The 12,480-nt window shown below is 36.1% G+C and overlaps 1 protein-coding gene across 7 annotated transcripts in view; it reads right to left on the bottom strand.

Moving 5' to 3' along the window:
* SENP7 (SUMO specific peptidase 7) overlaps positions 1 to 12,480 on the bottom strand; it is a 141,968-nt gene that overhangs the window by 82,999 nt on the left and 46,489 nt on the right. The window lies entirely within an intron of this gene.

Raw genomic sequence — 12,480 nt, 5'->3', positions numbered from 1 at the left:
ACTGTTTCTTAATTTTCTACCTTTCAGAGCGGCTCCTAAAAATTTCAATGCCACTATGATTCCTGATCCTTGTAAATTATGTGGGTTTTATGTCTCGGCAAGCTGTTTAGATCTTTTCTTTAAGATCTGAAATCTCACAATGATGTGGCGTGGTGAGGATTTTCCGTCTCCTTTATTTTTTCCATCATTCATTGTGCTGGGCTTTCATTAAGCCTTTTCACTATGGAAACATTCTTCAGAAGCTGGAAATGTCTTTTAGCACTTCCTGGATAACTTCTCCCCTCTATTTTCTCTGGTCTATTTGGCATTCCTATTATTTAGGTGTTGTTTGATGCCTTATCTTTTCTTTCCTACTATCTCTTTTTGTTCTATTTTCTGGGGTAAAATTTTAGCTTTATCTGCTATTGGATTTATTTTATTGCTACTATCACATTTGTAATTTCCAAGAGCTCTTTCTTATTCTCTAAATGTCACTTTTTATAGTTTCATATCCATTCTTCATGGAGGTACCATTACTCTGTAAAAGAGAAAAACAAACACAATAGAGAGTCTCTAGCTTCCCCTTGCTTTTCACCTTTGCCTTTTTCTTTGTACCCACCTCCCTCATCTAGAAAACTCTGACTAGCTGATAGAGCACAAGGTCTGCAAAACAATCCTTGGAAAACACTGTAGTGATGGCTATCAGGAGCCTGAGCAAAGGTACACAGATAGGAATGACCCATAGAAATAGGAAAAGAAACAAGATAAACAAATGTATTCAATCACTATGTTTCAACTGGAGGCGATGTGATTCCTTTGCTAGCTATTTATCTATGTTTCTTGAATTTCCCATCCTGTTTTCTTTACATAACAGGCAAAAGAAAAAGTGAGAATTTTTTAAAGCAATGTCATTCTTAAAGAGAAATAAAACAACATGCAGAAAGGAAATGCTCCTATCTTCCTCTGCTCCTCTATTCCTGTTCTGCTTCACATTTATTGTCTTTCTTATTGTGCCTCTAAAGTGCATTTTCTTTTTCCTTTTCTGACTCCTCTCTTTTAATAAAACTAGTTTGTCCCTGACTGGCAAATTTTATTTCTAACTTTTTATTGATGGTAGCAAAAAAACGGAGTTTGGGAAAGAGGACCAAGAAATAATTTGTTGAAATTTAACTTAAACATGCCATACATTTATAATAAATATTCAAAAGAATACTGCTTTCCTCATATCTTAAAAAGCAACACAAAGAGGATTCTGGGAAGATGGCAGAGTAGCAAGCACCAAGAATCTCTCTCCCAACCTACAGAACAGTTGCACTGGCAAAATCTGTCTGATGTGGTAACCTGGAACCTGTTGAAGGCTTGCAACTTCAGGGGAAGGCTTAGACGGTAAATTGTCATTAATTTAGGTCAATGTCAGCTCTTAGCACAGTAGCAGCTTCCTGTCCCTCACCCCCAAGCCCTTTGGCAGCAACTGGGCATATGTCACGGGAACAGCTTGCACTCAGCCTGTAGGAACCAGGGTGGACAAAAAGGACCCCACCCTCCAAACATCGGGGAATCTGTGCTCCAATCACTGATTACTGCTTCCCATCTCAGAGGTGCAAAGACACCAGCAGCCACTGTGGTTGCACCTCCCTCCACGGCTGCAAGCCCCATACTGTCTGGCAGAAGTGACTTCTAAGGAATTTAAAAGTCTGGTACCCCTTTTTCCTCTTTCATTTTTCTCTTTTCCCTCTTTTGAAAGCCAGACATTAAAGACTAGAACATTCAAAAGTAAATGCTAAAGGGGGAAACTAAAAAGCTACTGCATATACACAAGGAAAGATGCAGACTCAAAAATGACCTGAGAAGTTAAGCTTACAACTCATACTGAACTTTGACAAAGAGTCTACAAAATCAAAAAAAAAAAAAGAGAGAGAACAATAAACAAAATAAAAAACAAAAAGCAGTAGACCCTGGGGAAGGGGAAGAATCTGATTTCCAAACTCACGACATTGTTAGATTCAAATGTCCAGTTCTCAAAAAAAATGACAAGGCATACACACAAACAAGAATGTATGGCCTCTTCAAAGGAAAAAAGTAAAGCAATGGGAACGGATCCTGAAAAAGTCCTGATGGCAAACACACTAGACTAAGTCTTTAAAACAACTGTCTTGAAGATGCTCAAAGAACTAAAAGAAGATCTGCAGAAAGTCAAGAAAATAATGTATGAACAAAATGGAAATATCAACAAAGACACAGAACACCTAAAGAGAAACCAAAAAGAAATTCTGGGGCCAGCCCCGTGGCCAAGTGGTTAAGTTCCCATGCTCTGCTTCGGCAGCCCAGGGTTTCGCTGGTTCACATCCTGGGCACAGACACGGCACCGCTCATCAGCCATGCTGAGGCAGCATCCCACATCCCACAACTAGAAGGACCCATAGCTAAAAAATATACAACTATGTACTGGGGGGCTTTGGGGAGAAGAAGGAAAAATAAATAAATGAAATCTTCCAAAAAAAAAAAAAAAGAAATTCTGGAGCTGAAAGTACAATAATTAAAATGAAAAATTCACCAGAGCTTTTCAAAAGCAGATTTGAGCAGGCAGAAGAAAGAATCAGCAAACTTGGAAGGATGTCTTAATGACTGTCATCCCCATTTTATTTAAAAGCAACTAAGGCTTAGACGTTATGTCATTTGGCCTTGAATAAGCAATATCTACACCATAGGATGGCGGAGAGTATTACCTGTGCCTGGCACTGTATTTGCCAGGAATACACCCAAAAAAATCAAATAGCATATTCAAATTAAAATAACTCAGTGAGGGTTTTATTTACAAAGGGATAAACTCACAAAGGACAGTGTAACAACCCGGCACTAGTAGCAACCAAAGATTTACCAACAAAAAGAAAAAAACAGCAAACTTGAAGAAAGGACAATGGAAATTATCAACTCTGAGGAACAGAAAGAAAAAAGATAGAAGAAAAATTAACAGAGCCTAAGGCATCTGTGGGACACCATCAAGTTGGCCAACATACACACTGTAGGAATGCCAGTAGGAAAAGAAACAGAGAAAGGGGCAGAGAAAATATTTGAAGAAATAATGGCTCAAAACTTCCCAAATTTAAGGAGGCGGCCCCATGGCCGAGTGGTTAAGTTTGCACGCTCCGCTTTGGCCCCAGGGTTCAGATCCTGGGTGTGGACATGGCACCACTCATTAGGTCATGTTGAGGTGGCATCCCACATGCCACAACTAGAAGGACCCACAACTAAAATATACAACTATATACTGGGGGGATTGGGGGAGGGAGAAAAAAAAAGCAGGGAAAAAAAAAGAGAGAAGAAGATTGGCAACAGTTGTTAGCTCATGAGCCAATCTTTTAAAAGAAAAAAAACTTCCCAAATTTGATGAAAGACGTGAATATAAATATCCAAGAAGTTCAAAAAACTCCAAGTAAGATAAACTCAAAGAGACCCATTCTGAGATACATTATAACCAAACTTTTAAAAGACAAACACTAACAGATAAGCCTGAAAGGAAAAAGAGAAAACTTATTTGTCACATACAAGAGATGCTCAATAAGATAATAAGGAGATTTTTCATTAGAAATTTTCAAGGCCAGAAGACTATGGGCTGATCCTTCAAAGTTCTAAAAGAAAAAACTGTCAACCAAAAATCCTATATCTGGCAAAACTTTCCCTCAAGAGTGAAACATTTACAACCTAACAAGCGACCATCAAAATACGTGACGCGAAAACTGACAGCACTGTAGAAATAGACAGTTCTACAATAACAGTTGGAGATTTCAATATCCCACTCTCAATAATGGATAAAATAACCCTACAGAAGATAAGTAAGGACATTCCCAGACAAACAAAACCTGATCAAGTTTGTTTACCACTAGAACTACCCTGCAAGAAATGCTCAAGGGAGTCATGCAGGGCGAAAGGAAAAAACACTAAACAGGAACATAATGCCATATGAATAAATAAGACTCTGGATAAAAGTGGGCAATTATGAAAGTTATCATCATCATAACTTTGGTTTGTAACTCCACTTTTTGTTATCTACATGATTTAACAGACTAATACATTTAAAAAAAAAAATTAGTCTAAAAGCCGGTATTATTCTAATTGTGGTTTCTAACTCCAAATTTTGTTTTCTACAAAATATAAAGAAAGATATATTTAAAATAATTATTAGTTTATGCTTTTGAACATAAAACATATAAAAATGTAATTTTTGACATCAAGAACTGAAAGAGGTGGGAATGGAACTGTAAAGGAACAGAGCTTTTATATTTTATTCAAGTTAAACAGGTAGAGATTCAAATTAGAGTACTATAATTTTAAAATATTAAGTGTAATCCCCATGGTAACCACAAAGAAAATAGCCATACCAAAGTAAACAAAAAGAGAATTTAAACATTTCACTACAAAAAAAATCAACCAAACAAAAAAGAGAGTAATGCAGGAAAGGTGGGACAAAAAAAGCTATAAGACATTTGGAAAATAAATAGCAAAATGACAAAAATAAATCACTCCTTATCAATAATTATTTTAAATTTATTTTTTTTTATTCCACCTGGGTTTATTCACCAAATGAATCAATGTTCTCTCTTATAAAATTTGTCATCAAAAAAATTAGTTTGGATGATGGCTGACTTTGTCTAATGTCTAACGAAGCTTTTGTGGTTAGTCTAAAGATATTTGTTTAGAACAAGCAAGTTAAATAGATGAAAGTAAGATTAAAACGTCAAAGGTGAACATTTTAAATAGTCTCTCCAAATCTTTTTGGTAACCTGTAATCTTAATGTTTTGCTGAGTTAAGTTAAATTCATTGAATATCAAGATCATTTCCAAATAAGAGGAAATACTAAAACATTACTGAACATAAATTTATCCACTTTTTGCTCCCTTCTACAGATGAATTAAAGATCTTTGGATCTATTAGTAAACATGTCCTGTGCCATGCTGAAAAATTTACTATGAGGAAGAATATGTTTCTAAATATTATAAAACATTTTTTATAATACATCTGTCAATCCACAGACACTAATGTAAAAGACTACTTGCTTCTTAGTTTTAACTAGAAATTAAAAATTTCTAAGGGCTAAAATTACTAACATATGTAATTAAAACTACTAAAAAATGAGGAAAATTAATTTTATGTATGGTCAGGGTGGGCTAAGATTGGAATAAATTTAATTCAGTAAATAAGTTTTAATATTAAAAGTAAGATGCTGCAAAATTAGTATTTTGTTTATTCTCTGTTTAAAGAACAAAGTTTTCTTGAATTATTGTTCTGTTCTTGAGAATTTTATTTTTTAATTACTTTAAATTTAAATGGATTAAACACTTCAATCAAAAGACAGAAAGTAGCAGAATGAATTAAAAAAACATGATCCAACTAGATGCTGTCTACACAAGACTCACACTAGATCCAAAGACACAAACAGGTTGAAAGTCAAAGGACGGAAAAAGATTTTTCATGAAAATCCTATCAAAAAAGAGTAGGGTAGCTATATTAATATGAGAAAAAATAGACTTTAAGTCAAAAAAGGTACCAAGAGACAAAGCAGGACATTACATATTAATACAAGGTATAATACAGCTAGGAGACATAACCATTAGAAACATTTACAACCTAACAACTGACCATCAAAATACGTGATGCGAAAACTGACAGCACAGTAGAAACAGACAGTTCTACAATAACAGTTGGAGATTTCACTATCCCACTCTCAATGATGAATAGAATAACCCTACAGAAGATAAGTAAGGAATTAGAGACCTTGAACAGTTAACACAATAAAACCTCCTAGGTCTAACAGTCACATATAGAACACTCTATCCAACAACAGAATATATATGCTTCTCAAGGGCACACAGGACATGCTCCAGAATAGATCCTATTTTAGGCAACAAATTAAGTCTCAATAGATTTAGAAAGATACATATTACACAAAGCATCTTCTCTGACCACAATGGAATAAAGTTAGAAGTTAATAACAGAGGGAAAACTCAGAAATTTGTGGAAATTAAACAACACACTCAAACAGCCAACAGGCCAAAGAAGAAATCACAAGGAAAATTAGAAAATACTTAAGAGATGAATGAAAACAAAAATACAACATACAAAAATTTATGGAACACAACAAAAGGAGAGCTAACAGGGTAATCTGTAGCTATAAATGTTCACATTAAAAACAAAAAAGACCTCAAATCAATGATCTAACTTTATAATGTAAGGAAACAAAAAAAGAAGAAGAAACTAAACTCAAAGCTAACAGAAGGAAAGAAATAAAAATTAGAGCAGAGAAAATGATATACAAAAAGCAATAGAGAAAATCAATGAAACTAGAAGCTGATTCTTTAAAAAAGATCAATAAACTCTTAGTTAGATGGACTTAAAAAAAAGGAGATGGCTGGCATGGTGGCATACTGGTTAAGTTCTTGTGCTCCCCATCGGCGGCCCAGGGTTTGGGGGTTCGGATCCTGGGCACGGACTTACACACCACTCATCAGGCCATGCTGTGGCGGTGTCCCACATACAAAACAGAGGAAGACTGCGACAGATGTTAGCTCAGCAACAATCTTCCTCAAGCAAAAAGAGGAAGATTGGCAACAGATGTTAGCTCATGGCCAACCTTCTTCACCAAAAAGAAAAAAAAGCTGATGATGATACAAATTACTAAAATCAGAAATGAAAGTGGAGACATTACTAACAATTCTACAGAAATAAAGAGGATTATAGTTGAGTACTATAAACATCTGTATGTCAACAAACTGGACAATCAAGACGAAATGGATAAATTCCTAGAAACAAAAAACCTACCAAGACTGAATCATGAAGAAACATACATTTTAATAGACCTATAATTAGTACGGATATTGAATCAGTAATCAAAAACCTCTCAACAAAGAAAGGCTCTGTACTTGATGGTTTCACTGGTGAATTCCAAGATACATTTAATGAAGAACTAATACCAATACTCCTCACACTTTTCTAAAAAATGGAAGCAAAGGGAACAATTTCTAATTTAGTCTATGAGGCCAGCATTATCCTGACACCAGAGCCAGACAAAGACACCATGAGAAAAGAAAACCAATATTCCGTATGAACTCTGATGCACAAATCCTCAACAAAATACTAACAAACCAAATTCAGTATATTAAAAAGATTATATACCATGACCAAGTGAGATTTACTCCTTAAGTGCAAGGATGGTTCAACACACAAATATCAGTCAATGTAATAACATTAACAGAATGAAGAAGAAAAAAACACGTGATCATCCCAACTGATACAAAAAAGCATTGACAAAGTTCAATATCCTTTCATGACAAAATCACCCAACAAACTAGGAATAGAAGGAAACTACTTCAACATAATAAAAGCCATATATGAAAAACCCAGATGAATATCATACATAATGGTGAAAGACTGAAACCTTTTCCTCTAAGATCAGGAACAAGAAAAGGATGTCCACTTTCACCATTTCTATTCTACAAAACACTAGAAGTTCTAAACAATTAGATAAGAAAAGTAAAAAAAGAAGATATCCAAATTGGGCAAGAAGAAGTAAAATTATCTCTGTTCACCTCATACACTGTTGGTGGGAACGCAAACTGGTGCAGCCACTATGGAAAACAGTGTGGAGATTCCTCAAAAAATTAAAAATAGAAATACCTTATGACTCAGCCATCCCACTACTGGGTATCTATCCAAAGAACTTGAAATCAGCAATTCCAAAAGTCCCATGCACCCCTATGTTCATCGCAGCATTATTTACAATTGCCAAGACATGGAAGCAACCTAAGTGCCCATCAACTGAAGACTGGATAAAGAAGATATGCTGTACATATACAATGGAATACTACTCAGCCATAGAAAAGAACAAAATCGTCCCATTCACAACAACATGGATGGACCTTGAAGGTATTATGTTACATGAAATAAGCCACATAGAGAAAGACGAACTCTGTATGACTCCACTCCTGGGTGGAACATAGAGACAAAGAGAACTGATTGGTGGTTACCAGGGGAAAGGGGGAGTGGGGGGAGGGCACAAAGGGTGAAGTGGTGCACCTACAACATGACTAACAATAATGTACAACTGAAATTTCGCAAGGTTGTAAACTATCATAATCTTAATAAAAAGTTAAAAAAAATTATCTCTGTTCACATATGGTATCACATATATGTAGAAAACCCTAAAGACTCCACAAAAAGACTGTTAGAGCAATACATGAATTCAGCAAAGTGGCAAGATACAAAGTCAACACACAAAAATCAGTTGCATTTCTCTACACTAGCAATGAACAATCTGAATAGGAAATTACGAAAACAATTCCATTTACAACAGCATCAAAAAGAATAAAATACTTAGGAATTGACCAAGGAGGCAAAAAGACTCATAAAATGGAAACTACAAAACATGGCTAAAAGAAATTAAAGAAAACAAATAAATGGAAACACATCCCATGTTCACGAATCAGAAGACTAAATATTGTTAAGATGTCAATACTACCCAAAGTAATCTACAAGATTCAATGCAATCGTTATCAAAATCACAATGATGTTTTTTGCAGAAATGGAAAATCTATCCTAAAATTCATATGGAACCTCAAGGGACTCCCAATAGCCATAATAATCTTGAAAAACAAGAACAAAGATGGAGGACACACTTCCTTATCTTAAAACTCACTACAAAGCTATGGTAAGCAAAACAGTGTGGTACTGGCATAAGGACAGACATGTAGATCAATAGAATAGAATAGAGAGGCCAGAAATAAATTCTCATATATACGGTCAATGATTTTTTTTTCTGCTTCTTCTCCCCAAATCCCCGCAGTACATAGGTGTATATTTTAGTTGTGGGTCCTTCTAGTTGTGGCATGTTGGACGCTGCCTCAGCATGGCCTAATGAGCGGTGCCATGTCCACGCCCAGAATCTGAACCAGCAAAACCCTGAGCCACCAAAGTGGAGCACGTGAACTTAACCACTCAGCCACGGGGCCGGGCCCATCGTCAATGATTTTTAACAAGAGTGCCAACACCATTCAATGGGGAAAGGACAGCCTTTTCAACAAATAGTGCTAGGAAAACTGGATATCCACATGCCAAAGAATGAAGCTGGACCTTTACCTAACACCATATACAAATATTAACTCAAAATGGATCAAAGACCTAAATGCAAGAGTCAAAATTATAAAACTCTTATAAGAAAACACAGGGGAAAATCTTCAAGACCATGACATTGGATATGGCAATGATTTCTTGGATATGACACCAAAAGCACAGGCTACAAGGGCTGGGCCAATGGTGAGGTAGGTAAATTTGGCACACTCTGCTTCAGTGGCCTGGGTTCACAGGTTCAGATTCCGGGCATAGACCTACACTACTCATCAGCCATACTGTGGCAGCGACCCACATATAAAGTAGAAGAAGACTGGCACAGATGTTAGCTCAAGGCTAATCTTCCTCAGGAAAAAAAAAAAAAGCACTGGCAACAACAAAATAGACAAACTGTACCTCACTAAAACTAACGTATGTTGTGCATCTAAAGACACTAGCAATAGAACGAAAAGGCAAACCACAAAATTGGAGAAAATATTTGTAAATCAATATCTAATAAGGGATTAATATTCAGAATATTTAGAGAACTCCTAAAACTCAACAAAAAAAACAACCTGCTTAATTCAAAAGTGCACAAAGAACTTGAATAGACAGTTCTCCAAAGAAGATATACAAATGCCCAATAAGCATACGGAAAGATGTTCAACACCACTAACAATTAGGGAAATACAAATCAAAAACAAAAGGAGCCATCACTTCACACCCATTAGGATGATTATAATGAAAAAAACAAAAATAACATATGTTGATGAAGATACAGAGAAAGTGAAACCTTGCGCACTGCTGGTGGCAATAAAATGGTGCAGCTGCAATGGAAAATAGTATAGTGGTCCTCAAAAAGTTGAAAATAGAATTACTGTATCATCCAGGAATTCCACTTCAAGGTATACACCTCAAAGAATTGAAAGCAGGGTCTCAAAGAGATATTTGTACACCCAAGCTCGTCACAGCATTACTCATAATAGTAAAACGTGGAAGCAACCCAAGTATTCATCGATAGATGAATGGATAAGCAAAATATTGTGTGTATACTTACACAAACACACACACATACACACACATTCACAATGGAATATTACTCAGCCTAAAAAGGAAGGAAATCCTGACATGTTACAATATGGATGAACCTTGGGGACATTATGCTAAGTGAAATAAGCCAACCATAAAAAGGCAAATACTGAACGATTCCACTTATATGAGGTACATAGAGTAGTCAAATTCAGAGAGAAAGGAGAACGGTGGTTGCTAGGGGCTGAGGGGGAAGTGGGAAATGGGGAGTTACTGTTCAAGGGGTATACAGCTTAAGTCTTACAATATGAAGAGTTCTGGAGATGGATAGTGGTGATGTTAGCACAACATTATAAATGTATTTAACCCACTGAACTATACACTTAAAATGGTTAAGATGGTAAATTTTATGTTATGTGCATTTTCCCATAATAAAAAAACCAATGCATCTATTAAAAATCATAAAAATTTATACTAAAATTGATGCATATTCTTCTATTTAAATAAAGTTGATTTTTAAAAAAGAATAAATAAAAAAACCTGAATAGTAATATAACCAGAACACACACAAAAAAAGGCAATACAAACAACAAATATTTATTCATTTTATTTACATATCATTAAGGAAAGAATGAATTTTTAAAAAGCAATAAAGAATGAGAAAAAGAAAACTGATGAACTGTAAGTTCATTTCCTAAAAAAAATATTGGTCTCAATGTCTCTCCCATTTCAAGCTGTCTGTTTCGGGTTGAATTGTGACTCCCAAAAAAGATATTCTAAAGTCTTAACCCCCAGTATCTCAGAATGCTACTTTATTTGGAAATATTGTCTTCATAGAGGTAATCAAGTTAAAATGAAGTCAAGAGGTTAGGCCCTAACACATTGTGACATGTCCTTATAAAAACGGCAAATTGAACACAGAAGCAGACATACACAGAGGGAAGACAATGTGCAGACACACGGGAGAACATGTAAACATGGAGCACTGCAGTGATGCACTCAAAAGACAATGCCCGAAGAAGAGGAGAGACATGAAACGGATCCTTTCCTAGTGCCTTCAGAGGAAGCACGGCCCTGCTAACATCTTGACTCACATGACGTGTGAATGGATTGAGCAGTCTAATCACAAGGCAGAGACTGTCAGAGTAGATGAAAAAAATCAAGACCTGCTATGTTCTGAATGTTTGTCCCCCCCAAAATTCATACGTTGAAACTCTAACCCCCAAAGTGATGGTATTAGGAGGTGAGGCCTTCGGGAGGTGATTAGGTCGTAATGGGAGAACTCTCATAAATGGGATTAGTGATCTTATAAAAGAGACTCAAGAGAGACCTCTTCCACTCTTTGAGGACACGGCAAAAAGATGGCTACCTATGAACCAGGAAGCCCTCACCAGATACTAAATCTGCCATGCCATGACGCTGGTCTTCTCAGCCTCCAGAATTATGAAAAATAAATATTCTTCGTTTATAAGCCACCCAGGCTATGGCATTTTGGTACGGCAGTCCAAGCAGACTGAGACAGGATCCAACCATACGCTCTAAACTAGAGACACACTTTGGATTCAAAGAAATAAATAGGTTCAAAGTAAAAGGATGGAAAAAGGTATACCATGTAAACAGCAACCTTAAGACAGGTGGAGTGGCTGTATCAATATCAGATAAAATAGACTTTAAGGCAAAAAAAAAAATGTTAGTAGACACAATAAGGGACATTTCATCGATAAAAGTGTTAATTCACCAGGAAAATATAACAATTATAAATATACATATACCTAATAACAGGACCACAAATACATTAAGCAAAAACTGACAAAAACGGGAGGGAGAAATTAACAATTCAATAATAATAGGTCAATACTTCAAAACTCCAGTCATGATAATGGATAAAACAACTAGACAGAAAATCATCAAGGATACAGAAGGCCTGAATAGCACTATCAACCAACTCAATCTAACAGACATGTACAGAACACTCCACCCAACAGGAACAGAATTCACATTCTTCTGAAACACACAGAACATTCTCCAAGAAAGACTATATGCTAGGTCATAAAACAAACCTCAATAAATTTACAGGAAGTAAAATCATACAAAGTGTTCTCAAACCACAAAGAAATTCAATTAAAAATTAACAACAGCGGCTGGGGGGCTAGCCCAGTGGCGTAGTGGTTGAGTTCACACGCTCCGCTTCGGCACCCAGGGGTTCACCAGTTCAGATCCTGGGAGAGGGACCTACACACCACTTATCAAGCCATGCTGTGGCAGGCGTCCCACATATAAAATAGAGGAAAATGGGCACAGATGTTAGCTCAGGGCTAATCTTCCTCAAAAAAAAAAACTAACAACAGGGTCTGGCCCGGTGGCATAGTGGT

This window comes from Equus caballus, chromosome 19 (genome assembly GCF_041296265.1).
Source record: "Equus caballus isolate H_3958 breed thoroughbred chromosome 19, TB-T2T, whole genome shotgun sequence".
NCBI lineage: Eukaryota > Metazoa > Chordata > Mammalia > Perissodactyla > Equidae > Equus > Equus caballus.
The sequence above is the reverse complement of the archived record's forward strand: the minus strand, read 5'-3'. Positions and strand labels throughout refer to the sequence as shown.